The sequence below is a fragment of the Martes martes genome (genome assembly GCF_963455335.1).
Source record: "Martes martes genome assembly, chromosome: 9".
Classification (NCBI taxonomy): Eukaryota; Metazoa; Chordata; class Mammalia; order Carnivora; family Mustelidae; genus Martes; species Martes martes.
Window position 1 is genome coordinate 119,947,993 of NC_137896.1, and position 16,742 is coordinate 119,964,734.

The 16,742-nt window shown below is 59.8% G+C and overlaps 1 protein-coding gene across 2 annotated transcripts in view; it reads left to right on the forward strand.

Annotated features, from left to right (window-relative positions):
- The first annotated feature begins 1,043 nt into the window (after window positions 1-1,043).
- DNMT3A (DNA methyltransferase 3 alpha) overlaps window positions 1,044-16,742 on the forward strand; it is a 96,472-nt gene continuing 80,773 nt past the window's right edge. Inside the window, exon 1 of one of the 2 annotated variants that reach the window (XM_080813217.1) lies at window positions 1,044-1,193. The gene's annotated coding sequence lies outside the window, so the exon portion shown is untranslated. Of the gene's footprint in view, window positions 1,194-1,685; window positions 1,795-16,742 lie in introns of those variants that run through there. The other variant, XM_080813216.1, reaches the window with a different exon arrangement.

A 16,742-nucleotide genomic window follows, 5' to 3' on the forward strand; every position in this document is an offset into this window, starting at 1 on the left:
GTTGTGGCTCTTGTTCTCATGGGAGAAACAGCACGAGTCTCTGAGCAGGGCCTGTCATCAGCAGCATGGGGTGACCACTTGAGCAAGGGTGACATTGAAAAAGGCAAGGACGATTGTGTCGAGAGTGGCCTCTGACCTTGAGGCTAGGGAGTGGGGAAGACTGGAGGATCTGGGAGCATTAGTGAGCTTCCGGCAGGAAACCCTCTTGGATGAAAGTTGGGCACCGTGTCACAGTTAGGTAACTGTTCCTGTGCCCTCAAAGCTGGTGGGGGAAGAATGGAAAAGTAGGACTGGTGTCAGCTGTGAGAGCCTCAGTGCCAGTCTTCGGGAGCCCCCTGTCCCAGCCCACAAGCGGGATGGTGGGTGCAGGGGGAAGGGAACCCTCAGCGTCCTGGGTCAGAGAACTCAGGGCACTGCCATGTAGCTGAAGGTAGTGGATTGGGGGTGCACAGTAGGAGAGGCTGGTGGAGGCACAGGCAGAAGTGGAGAGCTGGGCTGGGGGGGCGGTCAGGGGGTTCAGCACCAAGCCCTAGAGGTAGCAGTCAGGAAAGTGATGAGCAGAGGGTGGCTGTGCTGACAGGAGTAGACAGAGATGCCCCAAGTCAGAAACCTGGAGCCTGGAGAACTCTCTGGGAAATGAGAACAACCCCCGCGGGAGAGGGGTGAGTAAGCCCGAGGGTGGAGTGTAGGTGTGCACAGGATCTTCGAGCTGGAAGGGATCTTCAATGTCATTTAGTTCAACCTCCCACCCCATGAAGTCTTTCAGTCTTCCACTGTCCAATTGAGGGCACTCAACTCTACTTGGACACTTCAAGGTACGGGGAGCTCACTCCCTCTAAGGGGATTCATCCTGTAGAGGTGCCCCGAGCCTCCAGGACGGCCCGGACGGACCTGGCGCCTCGATCTTGGCCCTGTTGAGTGGGCTGGCCTCCGCTCGGCCGCACCTGGCGGGGGTGGCGGGTCGGGTGGGGATTGCGGTGCGGATGGGCCGGCGCTGCTGTCCCCAGCCCCAGTGCTGAGGCAGGCAGAGTGCAGTGGGCTCTGGTGGAGGTCGGGAGAACTGCAGGGTGAAGGCCGCCGGGGGCTCCGCGGGCTGCTGGGGGGAGGCACTTGACACCGGCCGGGGGAGAGGAGGGGCCGCTGTCCCTGCGGCCAGTGCTGGATGCGGGGACTCAGAGAAGAGGCAGCGCCAGGTAGCGGGGCGCCCCGCGGGGGCGTGGGGCTGGGGGGGTGGGAGGGCTGCAGCAAGGCCCCCGGCGGAGTGGCCCGGAGCGCGGCCGCGGCGGGGTGCCCAGGCCCCGCGCAGGGTCGGGGCCATGCGGGGTCCGGCCCTCCGTCTCGCAGAGTGCGGAGACCCCCCGGCGGGGCCGTAGGGGCCGGGAAGTCGGGCCGAGGGCGCTAGGACCGGCCGCGCGCCCAGGCCGCTACCGCCGCGGCGCCCCGGGGCCCCCCAGTCGGCGCTGCCTCCCGGGCCGGCTCCGCAGCGCCGGGGCCGGGGCCAGCGCGGCCGCGGGGGGCGAGCAGCGGGCGGAGGCCTGGGCCCGCGGGCGGCCGGAGGGAGGGAAGGAGGAAGGCGGAGAGAAGGGGTGGGAGGGGGGGACCCGGCAGAGGAGGCGGAGAGAGGGAGCGCGACAGCGAGCGGAGGGAGGGAGCGAGCGAGGCAGGCAGGCGGGCCGGGAGGGAGGGAGGGCGCGCGGGCGGCGGCGGCGGCGGCGAGAGCAGAGGACGAGCCGGGACGCGGCGCCGCGGCACCAGGGCGCGCAGCCGGGCCGGCCCGACCCCACCGGCCACACGGTAATGAGCGCCGCTGCTGGCGGCCCGGGAGGCCGGCCCGGAGGCGGGCAGGGAGGAGAGGAGGCCGGGCGGGGGGCACGGCGGCGGGCAGTGCCCAGCTCGGGGCACGCTCCTGGACCCCTGCAACTCGGCGCCGGGCGCTCGCGGGGCCAGGGCTGCTGGCGGGGACGGCGGGCCGGGCTGGCCAGGGCGGCGCGGGGGATTTGAGGGTTTGTTTATGTCCCCGCGGGCTCGGCAGGCGCCCCCTCCCGTTCCGCCCGCTCCCGGCGCGGAGCCCCCTCCCCGCCCCCGCCCGGCTCCGGGCTCAAGTTCAAGTCTATACAATGCCGCGGGGGGCCCCCTCCACCGCCGGCCTCGGCCGCGGTGCCCGGCTCGGCGCTGCCGCAGGGGCCCCGGCCTGGCCGCCCCCGCCTTCCGGGCCCTGCCCCCGCCCCGGGGCCCCGCCTGGGGCCTGCGGCCGGGGCGCTGGAGGGCGCGGACCCCGACCGGGAATGATCGGCTCCCGCCGCGGCCCGCAGGGAGCGGGGGAGGGGGCGGGGGCCGGGCCCCGCGCAGGCTCCGCGGCGGCGGCAGAAAATGGCAGCCTGGCACGACCCGGCCCCCCGCCCCTCCCCCCGGCTCCCGGCCCTCCTCGGCCCGGCGGGGCGGGGGACCCGGGAGGCCCCCGGGGGCGGGCCGAGGGGTGATCCGGGGGCCGGGCCGGGGAGCGCTGCGCAGCGATCCTCCTCCGGCCACCTGTGGCTGGGGGTGCGGGGTGCCAGCGGATCTGGGAGGGGCGGCGGGGGTGGGGAGAGTGCCACTTGGGGGGCACACCTCCCCGCGGAGGGCCGGGCGGCGCGCGGGGGGGGACGTCGTGCCTGGCTCCTCCCTGCCCCCGCCGCGGGCCGTGGGAGCCGGGGCGGCGGCGGCGGCGGCGGCGGCGGCGGCGGTGGCGGTGGCGGCGGCGCCGCAGTGTGGGGGCGGGGCGGGGGCGGGTGAAGATCCCGGGCCGGGGCTGCGGGGGCCGGAAAACGCGGGGATGGGAGCTGCGGGCCAGGGCCAGGGCCAGGGCCGGGAGCGGCACGGGTGGGAGCGTCCGGGGTCGCCCCCTGCAGCAGCACCCCCCGTCGTACACACTCACACGCACGCGGACACACTCACGCACACGCACCCCCGCTGGGCCGGTGCAGACGTGTCCTTGAAAGCTTCGCATCTGCACAGTGAAGGACGAGGCCTCGCAGAGGCTGCAGATCGGGGTCTTCGGCCCCGCGGCCCCGCGCCCCAGGAGACCCCGAGCTTCCGAGCCGCAGGCGGCCGCGGTCCGTGTCCCGCCCTCACCCCGGCTCCCCTCCCCCAGGCCGCCCTGCCCTCCCTCCCCCTCGGCGCGGACCGAACTGGCGTGGGTCCAGGGCCCGCCCCCGGCCTCCCCCAGCCCCCCATCGCTGGGGCCCGCGGCCCTCCGGCTGCCAAACTGCATTTCGCTTTCCTGGAACCTCCCTTCTTGGGGGCACCCACTCCCCTCCCACCCCCCTCTGTTATTTCCCACTTTTCTCTCCATCCCCAACGTCCTTCCACCTCTCTCTACCGCAAAGCCAGTTGAGTAGGTCTTGCCCTGGTTGGGGAGTGGGGGGCTTGCCGACTCTCGGGGGCTTTCTTCCCCTGCTCCTGAGGGGAGCCCCCCGTGGCTGCACCTTGACCCAAGATGGCGTCCAGCACCCAGCTGGGCAGCTCCGACCTCAGGGCGGGGGAGGCAGGGCGGCGGGGAGGTGGTGGGGGCGCTCCCAGAGCCACTCCACGCGCCCCCTCTCAAACCAGCAGGGACAGGAGCCTGGGCGAGAAGCGCCCTCTGCCCTGTGACCCAGCTTGCCCCTCGCTGCCATGCCCAGAGACTGCCATCAGCATCCCCGGGGGACGGTTCAGTCTTCATGTTTCACCCTGCGCTGCCAGCGGCTGAACCGGCCTCCAGCCTCCTGGGCCGGCCGGCTGCGAGGGGATCCTGGGATCAGGTGCTGCTCTGCTGTGCCTCCTCCCTTCCAGGCAGATGTGACAGCTGCAGCCAGGGAAGCTTTTCTCCTTAGGCGTTGCTGGAGTGTTAGGACTGGCCTGTGGGATCTGGGGAGCCCAGCTGTTAGGCGGAGGGACCCTCTTCAGGCTGTCCTCCGTGCTGGCAGGGGCTATCATCTTCTGGTGGATTCCTGAGCTGCCTGGCTTTGGGAGGCTGGGGTTGTCAGGAGTTCCTGCTAGGTTTCTGGGGCAAGGTGGCCCCCCTCTGCCTCCAGGTCCTGCGGAGGAGAGCCTGGTTGGGCTGTTTGACAGGCAACTCCGTGAAAGAGTGAGTCTGCACCTGTGTATGTACCTGTGCTGCACCAACTCGGGCTTCGGGTCTGGCACCTACCTGCCCGCCGCCCTTCCCCGGCCCCACTTCTTTGGGCCCTGGCTCCCTCTCTGCCCTCTAGCTGCTTGGTACTTGTCTGCAGCTACGAAGCTACTCCTCAAACGCTTAACCCCAGGCTCAGGCTGACCTGGCTCTCCTTGTTTTCTAGCCCCCCCCCCCCCCCCCGCCCCGTGCAGGGGGGAGGCTGCCATGGGAGGTGAATTCCTTGTTGAATTGAGGACTGCCAGTGCACCGTGCAAGGGCTGCCCCCCAGCCCTGGAGAGGACGACCCGGACTGTCATCTGTCAGGGTGTCTGCAGACAGGATTCCTCTGTGGGGTGGGGGTTGGACTGGAGCTTGGAGGTCCATTCCAACTTTGAAATTCTATGGCTCTGATTCTAGTGGTGGAATTTCAGACCCAGGAATGGGGGTGGGGTGGTCTGTTTTCACCACACAGCCCGTAATCCGGAAAGGCTTCCAAGGAGAGGAGGTCTGAGAGTGCATGGCCTCCTGGGGGATGGGCCTTGGAAAGGAAAAGGTGGCATGAGGGGTGGGGACCCTTCAGGGAGAGAGGTTTGTCACAGGCGACCGCACAGAGAGTAAAAATTCAGCTTCCCTGGTAAACCTTCACACGCATGTGTCCTTCTGTAGGCTTCCATGTAAATCCATGTGTGTCCATAATTTCTGAGTTTTTTTTCCCCCGGAGTCCAATTCACAATATGCTCTCGAGTCCCTTGTGGCTATTTTCCTATCACAGTCACACATCACTGCCAATGGTCCTCTGGAAATGGCTGCAAGAAATGCAGAACAAACTAAAAAATACTTGCCCAGGGTGACTTGGCCCCTGGGGAACTTACGCTGTCCCCTGCTCCTGCTCTCTCCCATAAGCCTGTGGTCTCCGCAGGACAAGGACCTTGACTTGGCTGCCTCTGGGTCCCCCATCCGACATTTAGTGGGACCTCCGTGAGTGCTGAACAGTGGGGCAGCTTGCTATGCTTCTGTGGTTTTGGTCCCTGTCCTCTCCCTGGCGGTGGCCAGGCAAGGCTCCTTTCGTTGGGAAGCATATAGGGAACTCAGAAGAGTCTTAGTTGCTCTCTAATGGGTAAGTTAAGAATAGACCATCGCTGGGCCTGAAATGTTACCATTAGTATCCGAGCCTTAGAATTTAGGCTGAAAAGAGAACTGTGAGCACTGAGGACACGTGGAGCTGAGTTGGGGGCTATTTGGGTGTGGGGCCAGGTGGGGATTGGGAGTACTATCCAGACCCTGTGGCCAGAAGAGCCCATCCCGCCTTTCCCTAGTCCCTTCCTGCTGCTTGTGCGGACCTGGAGTCCCTGACTGCGTGTGGGGTGCGGGGCGTGGGGTGTGGCCCTTGGGAATTGTTTCCGCTTCCACTTGGTGTGTAATAGGGAGTAGAGGCAGTCAGGAGCCCTCACCTGCCCTTTGAGGCTGGGCATCTCCGTGGGCCTGCGTTTTCCTGCCTCTGAGGGCTTTCATGGTAAATTAAGGTGCCAGATTCCTTTCCCCCCCAAATTTTGAGGGCTTGTTTTCAGTCAGGTCTCTCTTTGACTATTTTTCCCTTAAAAAAAAACAACAAAAAAATTCCAAAACCAAGTCTCAGACCCATGAAGTGTCAGAAATGTGTGTGTGTGTGTGTGTGTGTGTGTGTGTGTTCAAGCCTGCCTCCACTTGGCTGAGTGTTGGCAAGACAGGGTGTGGTGCACGTGTGTGTGTGTAGACTTCTCTGTACACGGTGTGCAGCCCCGTGGGGAGAGAGGTGACTTGCTTAGACATGAGCCCGTTTCGAGGCAGTCGAAGTGAGGGCCCTGGAGCCAGCCACTTCCCAGCCGAGAGATCAGGGACAGCTAACTTAATTGCTCTGTGCCTCAGTTTCCTCACCTATACCGTGGAAATAAGACGCAGCTGTGCTTAAGGTTGTCGTGAGGATTCCCGGGGACAGTGTGCATCGGTCCCACAGCGGAGTGTCAGTGCTCAGTGTCTGGGCAGCGTGGGTGGGTGGACTGATGCTGCAGGAAGCGTGTTCAGAAGTCTAGTCCGCCTTCCTGCCTCTTCTGCACCCTCTCGGACAGCAGAGGAAAGTGCTGATCCTGCCTAACAGAGCTCCAGAGGGGGAGGGCTCCTCAGTGCCACCTGGCAGTCGGTTCTGGGGAGTGTAACGGGTGGCACTGCGGTGACACTGCGAACAGGTTGTCTGTGTCCTCACCTTAAATCCCTCACTTCGTAGTTCCAGCTCTTTCTTCGGTCTCATGTGTGCTTGCTGAGCATTTCCCGTGGGCAAGGCCCTGTGCTGGGATTTGAGGGGACACGGAGTGAGTTGAGGATGAGCCCAGCTGATGAATGACCACAGACCGAAGTCACAGGAGAGGGAGAAATGAAGCGCTCAAAGGACAGTGAGGTCACAACAAACTGAGGGGATCAGGGAAGGCTTCTTGGAAGAGGTGGTACCGAAGGTGGGCCTTAAAGCAGTGAAGTGGGGCTTTCAGGCTGAGGGGAGGAGGCCAGGCTGTGGGGGATGGGGTGGCTGGAGTGTTGAGGAGATGCTAGGCGGTGGAGGGGGGCCCCCGGGGGTGCTGGGGGCCAGGCTGAGGCCCTACATCGATTTGGGGAGACTGGTCCCTGTGCTCCGTAGCTCCTGCTTGTCCTGTGGACAATCGGCTTGAACCTTGCTTGTAGTGGCTTCGCGGGGTGGAGAGAAGCCTGGAGGACGAAAGTGAGGGCAGGGAAGGGGCCACCCGAGCTCATCTGGTGTAGGTTCTTGATGGTCCCTTTATATTCTATAGACTCTCCAGTGCTTAAGAGCTCAACGTGGAGGGAAATAGAGCATATTTAAATCACACAGCAGGGGGGGGGCGTGGCGGGGGCTGTGGCTATTAAGGGGAATACCAGCCAGTGACAGCAACTGTGGCTGAATGGGGAGGAGGAGGGTCCTCGGCTTGGCCTCCCATTGCTTCCCCTCACCCAGGCTGAGGTGCCCCAATGTCCAGAACGTTCTTCCAAGGGGCTGCGAGCAGGAGGGAAATGGGGGCTGCCGGAGCTGGCTCTGCCCTTCCTTCCAGTCTCCCTCCGCCACATGCAGCTGAACTGAGCCCCTGGTTTGGAGAGGATGTGCCCCAGGCGGGGCTGCAGGTGCCTGGCAGCCCCCAGCAAGGACAGCTCTCAGTCAGGGCCATCCAGGCCACATCTCCCTTGCTGATCACATCCAGGCCGGGCCTGTCTGGAGGACAGCGACGGGGGAGGAGGTGCAGACGTCTGGGGCTTTCCTAACTGAATCCCGGCAGGGAGTGGAATTTTTTTTTTAACCATAGCTCAGCGTGGTCCACTCCTGTCCTGCCGAGGTTCCCTCTGACCCCTAAGACTTCCCAGCCTTATTTACTTCTATACCCAGGTTCCTATTTTCTCTTTCCTGCGGTCATGGCCCTGCTCACTGTCATCCCTATTGATCTCTGTTTCTGTTTCAAATGTCAAGGTCATTTTTATTCTGAGCTGGTTGTTAGCCGCCCTGTCTGGGTACACTGAGGGGACAGAGGACCATCTCTCCCAGCTGGTAAGAGGAGGGTCAGAACTTGGGTGTTCTGACTTCTGCTCTAATTAGATGGATCTGGGGGGTTGGTGTGGATGTTCTGGACCTAACAGATTACCTAGATCCCTGTGTTCCAGTGGTCCTTACTTGAACAGGTTGAAAGATGCGGAGAAGAGACGTCACGGGATGGTGAGGTCAGATCTGTGGTTTACTGAGCCCTGGATTGGACCGAGCCATGTCATGGTGAATGTCAGGGAATGCTTGGGCTGGGAGGCTGGGAGGCTGGGGCTCTGGAAGTGTCCCCCATGCCCCCAGGGTTTCCCCAGAGGACCCTGAAAGGGGCAGGTGAGAGTCTCAGCCTGGTAGGTGGGATCCTCGAACACTCCAGCAAACAGAACCTGTTGGGAAGGGGCTTCTTGAGGGAATGGTCCTGTGTGATTAATTTTAGAGATTCTGAAAGGATAAATACATTTGTGGATAGAGGGAAATCTATTGAGATTTCCCCAAGCCTGTGAAGTGTGGTAGTAAGCCTGTCTATTCTGATGTGTTAAATGTCCATGGTGTGGTGTTGGGTAGCCCACAAAAGCAGTGTGCAGGGCATAATCTTGTTTTTGTAAAGTCCTTTAAAATAAATACAAATATACACGGACAGAAAAAGTTGTTCTGGGAGGATACACAGCCGACCTGTCAAGAAAGACTTGGCCTTTTTACTTGATATACTTTATACATTTTTGTAATCTTTGAAAAAATGTCAATGCACATGTGTTCCTTTCTTAATGACAACAACAAAAATAAATAAAACCACACTTTTTAAAGCTTCCGGATAAGAATGGGAAAAAGATTTGAGTCATGCTATGACTGGAAGGTCGACTCTTTTTTATAATGGATAAGAAAGGAGCTTGGAGACTGACAGCAAAGGGTAGGGCCACTAGGTCCCTGTCCTTCCTGGGAGGGCTGTGGGGAGGAATAGTATGGATGCTGGGAGGCCTCTGAGCAAAGGCTGGGGCTAAGTAGGCGAGTGGAAAATAGGCAGCTGGCTGAGTCCCTTTCCGTGCCAGAGCCAGTACGCCAAGTTAGCTTTGTCGGACGGCAACTTGAACTCTCAGTTCACCCAGGATGGGAAACAGATCATTGAGGGTCTTCACAGAAGGCTTCGATCTGGCTGTACTTGTGGTCCAAATGGTACCCTGGGAGGTATAACCAGGGCCGGGTCCCAGGGTGGAGCTCAGGTGACCCAGCCCTGGCACAGAAGGGACAGCGTGGGGAGCCGCACGCAGGGAGGACAGAATGGGGCTTCAGGAGGCCCCCAAAAGGGATGGGAAGGGTTCTGGGGAGCTCCTCTGGCATGTGGGCTCAAACTGCACCCAGCTCTGTGATCGGGAGGCCCACGAGTGGGTGGCAATGACCCAGGGGATGTGGAGAGGTGAGAAAAGGCAGCTACAAATTCCTCTGCCTGTTGCTTGGCAACAGCCCCCACCTTCCCCATCCACAGCCCCTCCCCCAGCGCCAGCCCCCACCCATGGGTGCCCTCTTGGAGTTTATTTTCCCCTCTGAGGCTGCCCATTTAACATGACATGAGAAAGAATATGTGTCCTTGTCTGTCTCTGCCCCACCCTGGGTTAAGGCAGGAGCATAAATACGGTACCGTGCAAGCAAGCACAGAGCAGGTCCCTCTGCACCGCAGTCCCCCCCATCCCGGCCCCCGCCCCCCCGGAGCCCCTGGCCAGGGGGGTACAGAGGTGCTGGGCCAAGAGGAGACTGGCAGGCAGGGCGGCTGGCAGACCTTGATGCGCTTCTCAGCGCTCCTAGCCCACAGTTAGCGTGGGCCCGACGTGTCCCTGTGTCCTCCTGCCGCAGGCCCGGCATCTGGGTGTCAGGGAGGGCCTCGGCCTCTCCCCCGGGTTGCCCAAATCAAATGCAACACTGTCTGAAGGACCTGTTGCTGGCCCCAGCACACAGTAGGTGGCCGGGAGGTAGGGGTTCCTTTCTTTAAGTGGGGTCACCAGAGGGCTGCATGAAGGCTTCTGTGGGGACCGGGCAAGACGACCCCCCACGAAGGCCCCTACAAATATTGTCTCTCATCCTCTCTGTAGGGGTCTCAGGGCCTCGGGGAAAGTCAGGATTCAGATGGTTGGTCTGTGAGCCCTCAGGCCCAGGCTGCCTGATATCCAGGCCTTTCCTCTGGGCGCACGAACTTCAGTGTTGTTAGAGTCCATACCCACTGGGGACCGCGCCGGTCCCCTAAGTCCTGGGCCTCCTCTTTCCCTCAGCCCTCTGGTCTCTTTGGGCCCAGAGCAGACGGTGACCTCTCTGCTGGGTTCTGGGCCTGCTGGCAGGGCCGGCTCTGCCCCCAGCCTGGAGGCCCGGGAGGGTCTAGACCACAGGGGCCCGGCAGCTGGCACAGAGCAATGGGTCCTAATGGCTTTATGACCAGCAACAATGTGGTGCCTATTGCCATCGTCTCTCGGCCCGGCTCCCCGCCCATCTGGTGGTAGCCTGAGGGCCTGCCTGGTACCAGAGGCTCAGCCAGGAAGCCCAGTGGGGCCGGGCAGTTGCTGCTTTGGTTTTTTTCCTATCAACACCCTCTACACAGCCCGGACTCCAGGAGAGCTGGGTTCAGTGGCGCGAGCGGCCAGGGTCCCACCTTGGCAGGCCTGGCATCTCTCGGGTTTCTATCCAGAGTTCCCCTGCTTCAAAGCCTCAAATGATGTTCATCTGTTCGTTTATCCCAGCCCTACTGTGTGCCAGGCACTGGCCACAAAGACGAAAGAGACGGAGCCAGTGTCCAGGCCCATAGTGCGATGCAGCTGACCAGGGCGAGTACTAGAATACAGGCTACTGGAGAGAGCTCTGGGCACCGCGGGTGCTCAGAGAAGGGAGGTCACATTCAGAGAAGAAAGAAAATCAGGAAGAGCTTTTTTTTTTTTTTTTTAATTGAAATTTAGTTAGCCTATACTATGAAATGAGCTTCACGTGTACAACACCGTGATTCAACAGTGACATAATGACAGAGGCGGTGCTGGAGCAGAGTGTCAAAGGGCAGGGAGCAGTAAGCCGGAGGGGTCAAGGGCATTTTCTGACCTGATGGGATGTCGGGGCTGGAGCTGGACCCTGGAAGGCTGGGATGTAGCCTATGGAGATGTTGGGGTTGGAGGAACTGGCCGGCTGTATTTCCATCTGAGAGAGCACCTAGGGACCTCTGGGCAGAGAGACTGGACAAAAGGATGGGGGGAGGGAGCCTAGGCAGAAGGGGAGCAGCAGCGGGGCGTGGAGGCGGGGTCCATCGTGAGGCATTCCGGGAGCAGAGCTGGCAGGAGCGGCTGGGCGATGTCCCCTGGCCAGCTGTGTGGGTGGAGGTGGCAGCCGCTGAGAGGCACAGGTGGGGGTAGTCTGGGAGGGCCCTGGGGGTACTTCATGTGGGGGAAGGGACTGCAGTTGGGGGGCCCAGGGTGGGCCCCGGTCCAGCATGACGTATTAAAAGGGCAGGCACATTTTCTTCCGTAACTGTAGCCACCCCTGCAGACTTTTGAGGAGGGAAGTAGCGGGGGGATCCTGATGTTTGGGGCTCTGAACAGGCCTCGTACTTCTTAGGAGCCTCTCAAAAGATGAGCCTTGGGGCACCTGGGTAGCTCTTCGGTTAAGATTAAGTGTCTGCCTGCCTGAGGCTTAGGTCTTGATCCCAGGGTCTTGGGATCCAGCCCCACCTGGCCTTGGGCTCCCTGCTCAGCGGGGAGTCTGCTTCTGCCTCTGCCCCTCCCCCTGCTCTTGCTCTCTCAAGTAAATAAATAAATAAAATTAAAAAAAAAAAAGAAGATGAGCCTCAAGGTCTATCCTCTGTCCCTGGGCTCCCTGGCTGCAGGGACCGGGGTGAGTCCTGTCACCCTTTGAGAACAGTATGTGAATTGCAAAGCTGGCGTTCACCCTCCCTTCAGAGGCAGGCCTGCCGGGATAGTTGGGGATAGGCTGGGGACAGCAGTTTTGGGAAGCAAATAAAAGAAACAAAAACTTTCTCTAAAATAGAAGTGAGCCTTCTGTATGTCACGGGAAGGGCCATTTCTGAAGAACTTCTAGAAAAGTGATGGGCCAGCTGGGTTAGCACCACTGAGGGAAGAGGCAGAGTGTGGCAGCGTGCCAGAGCCACCAGACCCAGTCCTGGACAGACAGGGGTCTCCCATTGGCCCTGCCACCTCCTAGCTGCACCCTTGGGTGGATCACGCACGCCTCCCTCCTTCGCCTCGGTTTTATCGTCTGCAAAGTGGAGGCAACCTGGCAGGCTTGGGTTTGCTTGTTTGAAACACTGCTTCTTGCACTAAACCTGGGTATTTTATGGCGCTCGTCACACTTTCTATGTCACCCATCTTTTGGAAGAATCCTTATTCGGTTGGCCTCACAGGTGTGCGGGAATTAACAGTCAGCGGCGCATGGTCCCTTCGGGTGCTGAGGAGGCACACACGTGCGTGCCCGTTCTCTCCCTGTCTCGTCTTTTGAGCTGCTTCTTGCTCTTTGCCTCTGGGACGCCTGTCCCACCTGTCTCCTCAGTTGGGAGGACTTCCCTGTCCTGGGGGACACGCTGCATGGACTCTCAAGCCTGGGTCCGCCCGGGGTATTTGAGAAGCATCTAGTGGGTGACATGGAAATCGGGGGAGTCGGTTCCTTTTCTCTGTAATAAAGAGGGGACATGGGGTGCCTGGGTGTCTCAGTGGGTTAAAGCCTCTGCCTTCGGCTCAGGTCACGGTCTCAGGGTCCTGGGATCAAGCCCCGCATCGGGCTCTCTGCTTCCTCCCTCTCTCTCTGCCTGCCTCTCTGCCTGCTTGTGATCTCTCTGTCTGTCAAATAAATAGATGGAATTAAAAAAAAAAAAAAAAAAGAGGGGACAGAACTGCCCGCAGCTCTGTGGAGAGCAGAGGGCGAGGGAGGGAGAGGCTCCGCACTGTGCCGGGCCGGGGAGGAGGGAGACTGGGACCTTGCCCAGGAGCTGCCTGGGAGTGCCTGGGAGAGGGGGACTGAGCTCTGGTGGGGTTTGGGAGATGAGCTTGGGGTGACCCTGTCTGGACAGTGAGGCCAGCTTCCTCGTGAGCGGGCACATATGGTGACCATTGGCTATCTCCTGCCCCCCCCCCCCCAGACATGCAGCCACGCCCAGGGGGAGATCTTTGGAGCATCTCTGGCTTCTGGAAGAGGCTCTGCTGGGAAGATGGCTTCCTGGCCTGGGCTCCGGTGGCCGTGATGTCGGCAGGAAGGCCTGGGCCGGAGTCAGGCTGTCTCTGGCTGGGCAAGGGGCTGGGGCGGGGACCGCTGTCGACCTGAGGGTGGGACCCGGTGCTTCTCTGGGTTTGTACAGACCTGCGGGTGTCTCCCGTCGGAGGGGCAGCCCTCTGGAAGCCGGGCCTATATGGACTGAGGGTGTGGTGGTGTAATCAAATGAAACGTACAGCATAATTAATCTGGCATGCCCTTAACGGTATGCATAATTGTGCTGCATGGTAATTAGGTGTAAATGGTAAGCAGTTCACATAAATGTTTTTGTAATTGGTATTAATTTTGCAGAGGCAAACTAAGTTTATGCGGTTTTTTCTCTTCTTGCTCTGTTAGTTTTCTAGCACAGGCAATTCCTCGCTCTTGGAGGAATTCTATTGCAAATGTTTGTTTATCAGGCAATGTTTTGTGTTTTCTCTCGGAACAATGTTATGAATGGTTATGAGGTTCCCAAGCTGGTTTCCAAATGCCTCTTTGGCCCAGAGCGTAGGTGAAATGGATGACGCATGGGCAAGGGGCGCCTGGAGTGGGAGTGTGTGTGTCTGCGCGCGCCTACATGTCTGTCTACATGTGTGTTTCCACATGTCTATGTGTGTCTGTATCTGGCTGTGTGTACGCACGCATGTGTATCTGTATGTACATGTGCCTCTGTCTGTGTGTATCTGTGTGTACGTGTGTGTGTGGCCACAGTGACAGATTCCGGGCTCTGGTGAAGAGGTAACCCGTTCTTGTAGCAGGACACCTCAGACTGGGGAACTAGTGGCAGACTCGGGCTCGAGCCCTGAGAGGGGACTCCGGGTCAGGCCACAGCGAGCGAGAGCCACTCGTGGGTGTGGTCTTAAGCCAGACTCTAGGTTTCCTAAGGACACGTCACTGGCCTTTTGCCCTGATTAATCATATAATACTTTTTTAAAAGACTTAACATTTCTTTAGTGCCCACTGTGTGCCAGGCACTGTGCTCAACAGCTCACTCGAATTCTCTCATACCTTAAAATGGGTTTATAAAGTAGGGGCTCCTAGTTACTCCATTGGGCAGGTTGGGAAACCAAAGCCCACGTCTCTGAGGGGCAGAGCTTGGGGTTCGAGGTGGAGTCTGGCTGAATCTAGGGCTGGACTGGGGAACGAATGGCACCAGGGCTGCTGGGCCAGCGGCTCGTGATCCTGAGAGGTGCTGCCCAGAATCTGGGGCTCTTCTTCCTCCTCTTGACCCCCTCCACAAGATGTTTGGTTTCAGGTGGGGCAGAGGGGGGGAGAAAGCAGATCAGTGACCAGTGGGTGGTTCATGTAGTGGTGGGTCAAGAGGGGCTGTGCTCCAGCAGGACCTGAGGACCCTTTGGGGGACATCTTAGTTTTGGCCTGGGAGGGGGTCAGGTGGCTGATCACTTGGTGTCATTTGATCTGGGAGGAGTGGAAGAAGCATGAGCATAGATGGTGGGGAAAGAGCTGTCCTGGCTTGGAAAAGGTGGTGCAGGAGCCCAGAGCCCCCAAAGAGGGCCTTTCCATTGGCACAGTGCCTCGGGGGACTCTGCTAAGCAACCCCTAGAATGGGGCTTGTGGGGGGTCACTCTGGGCACGCAGCACTGTGCTTGGGATGTTGCAGCTGCCTGGGAGTGACCTCACACAGTCCTCTCTGCCTCAAGGGGCACCCGGAGCAGGCAGGAGGGGGAAGGGCCAGAGGGGAAGACAGCTGCTGGCCATTTGGGGGGCCTGCAAGGTGCAAGACGTGAACTCTGACCCCATCTGTTTGGGAAAGCGGACACGTGCAATATACACACGGGAAGCAAAATGACCACAAACAGAAACTGATTCAAGACCCCTGGATGGGTGGTCGAGGAGAAGTAATGGGAGTGGGGGTGCTGAGGGATCTGGGGAGAGGGGGCCCCGTCAGAAGAGAGAATGGTGTGAGTGTAGTCACAAGTGTGGGGACGGAAGATGTAAGCTGGGGGAGGGACAGTGACTGGTCCTGGAACGATGGGATCAGCTAGGAAGGGGGGTACATGCTGCGGTGAGCCGTCGTTGTAGGACTGGGCCAGAGCTTAGATTTTACTGTGCGTGAAAATCACTGGCATCGTGGTTTTTAAAAAAAATTTCTTTTTTAGGATTTTATTTATTTATCTGTCAGAGAGATAGAGAGCACAAGCAGGGGGAGTGGCAGGAAGAGGGAGAAGCGGGCTCCCTGCTGAGAAGGGAGCCAGAAGTGGGACTTGATCCCAGCACCCTGGGATCATGACATGAGCTGAAGGCAAGCGCTTAACCAACTGAGCCACCCAGGTGCCCCTCATGGATTTTTTTTAAAAATACCAGCTTTATTGAGCTATAATTCACATACCATACAATTCACCCATTTAAAAGGTGCAATCTGATGGTTTTCAGTACCTGCACGCTGTTGTGCCACCGTCACCACAATCAGTTCTAGAACATTTTCATCGGGCATCCTAGGCTTGGACTGAGAAAGCCATGTGTGGAGAATCTTCGCTGAGCAGCTGGGGTGGGGGATAGAGGTACAAGAGGCTGGGAGCCTTTTTGTAGAATAACCACCAAGGGCAAGGCCCATGGTGCAGAGGCCCCGGGTGGAGGCGGTGGATGGAGGCCCAAGGACCAGGTGCTGCGTGGAGTGTGGGGACAGCGGGGGGGCGGGGATGGGGAATCTCAGTTCTCTTCGGGGTTGGGGGCTTGGCAGCAGAGGGGACAGTGGTGGCACTTCCACAGCGGGAGAGAAGCCAGAGGAAACAAGAGGCATCTGGTTCTTGCAGAGTCGGATTTCAGGTGACTGCGGGTCAGCCAGGTGGAGAGGTTCACGAAGTAGACTTGGAAGCCTGAGTTTCTCAGCAGAGGGGAAGTTAGAGGGCGCGGGAGGTCCAGCGGGACGGGACCCCTGAGAGTGTCCACCGCGCACTTGCAGAGACAGAGCAGAGGGGCCCGGGGTGAGAGAGTCAAGGGCGTGGAGCCAGGTGGAGGCGTGGGTGGGAGAGAGAACCAGAGAACCCCCCGCTCTGTGAACCTCCAGAAGTAGGAGTGTCTCGGGGCTCAGCCGTAGCACTCGAGAGATGATGGACGTGCTGGAAGCAGGGTAGTGGTTGGCTGGCACGGAGGCGGAATTGAACTCAAGAACCGAGAGGATGGAAAATGGCCCCTTGAGGCTGTGGGTGACCGTATCAGTCCGGGTCCATTCAGAAGACAGAAACCACATAGTGATTTGAACAGGAAAAGTTCACTATCAAGACTTATTAACTACAACAGGGGATGGGAGTAATGAGAGATCGGCTAGTAAGCGGTCATACAAACAGCAGAGAATCTAGAAACAGCACGTTGAGACCAGCCACTAAAGGGAAGAGGCCCCCCCAGGGCTGAGACCCTTGCTGAAAACCTGGCCCCTAGAACTCACTGGAAGCCCATCCTTCGGGTCCCAAGGAAAGCTGTGTATGAGGAAATATCTTGCTGGATACACAGTCGCCACTAAACCCCCCTTCAAGGGGAGTGTTGGGTGCAGCTGCTGGCAGTCGCACACGGCAGAGGCCAGGCCCTACAGGACCCCCTCCCCGCAGGAGCCTGGTGCTGGGTGGGGCAGGACTGGGCATGGGGGCACGTAGGGGAGCCACAGGGACAGCAGGATCTGGCCGCTGGAGGAGTTGTGTATGGTGCTGGAACCCTCCGGGAGAGCCCACTGGGTCTGGGAAAGGAGATTCCCTTGTCTTCAGTGTCCCTCCATCACCCTCTGCTGGCAGAGTGCGACGCCAGGCCTGCTGGCCGAGGAGAAATATTTCAAGGGCCTAGCTCCATTTTCACTGAGCAGGAAAT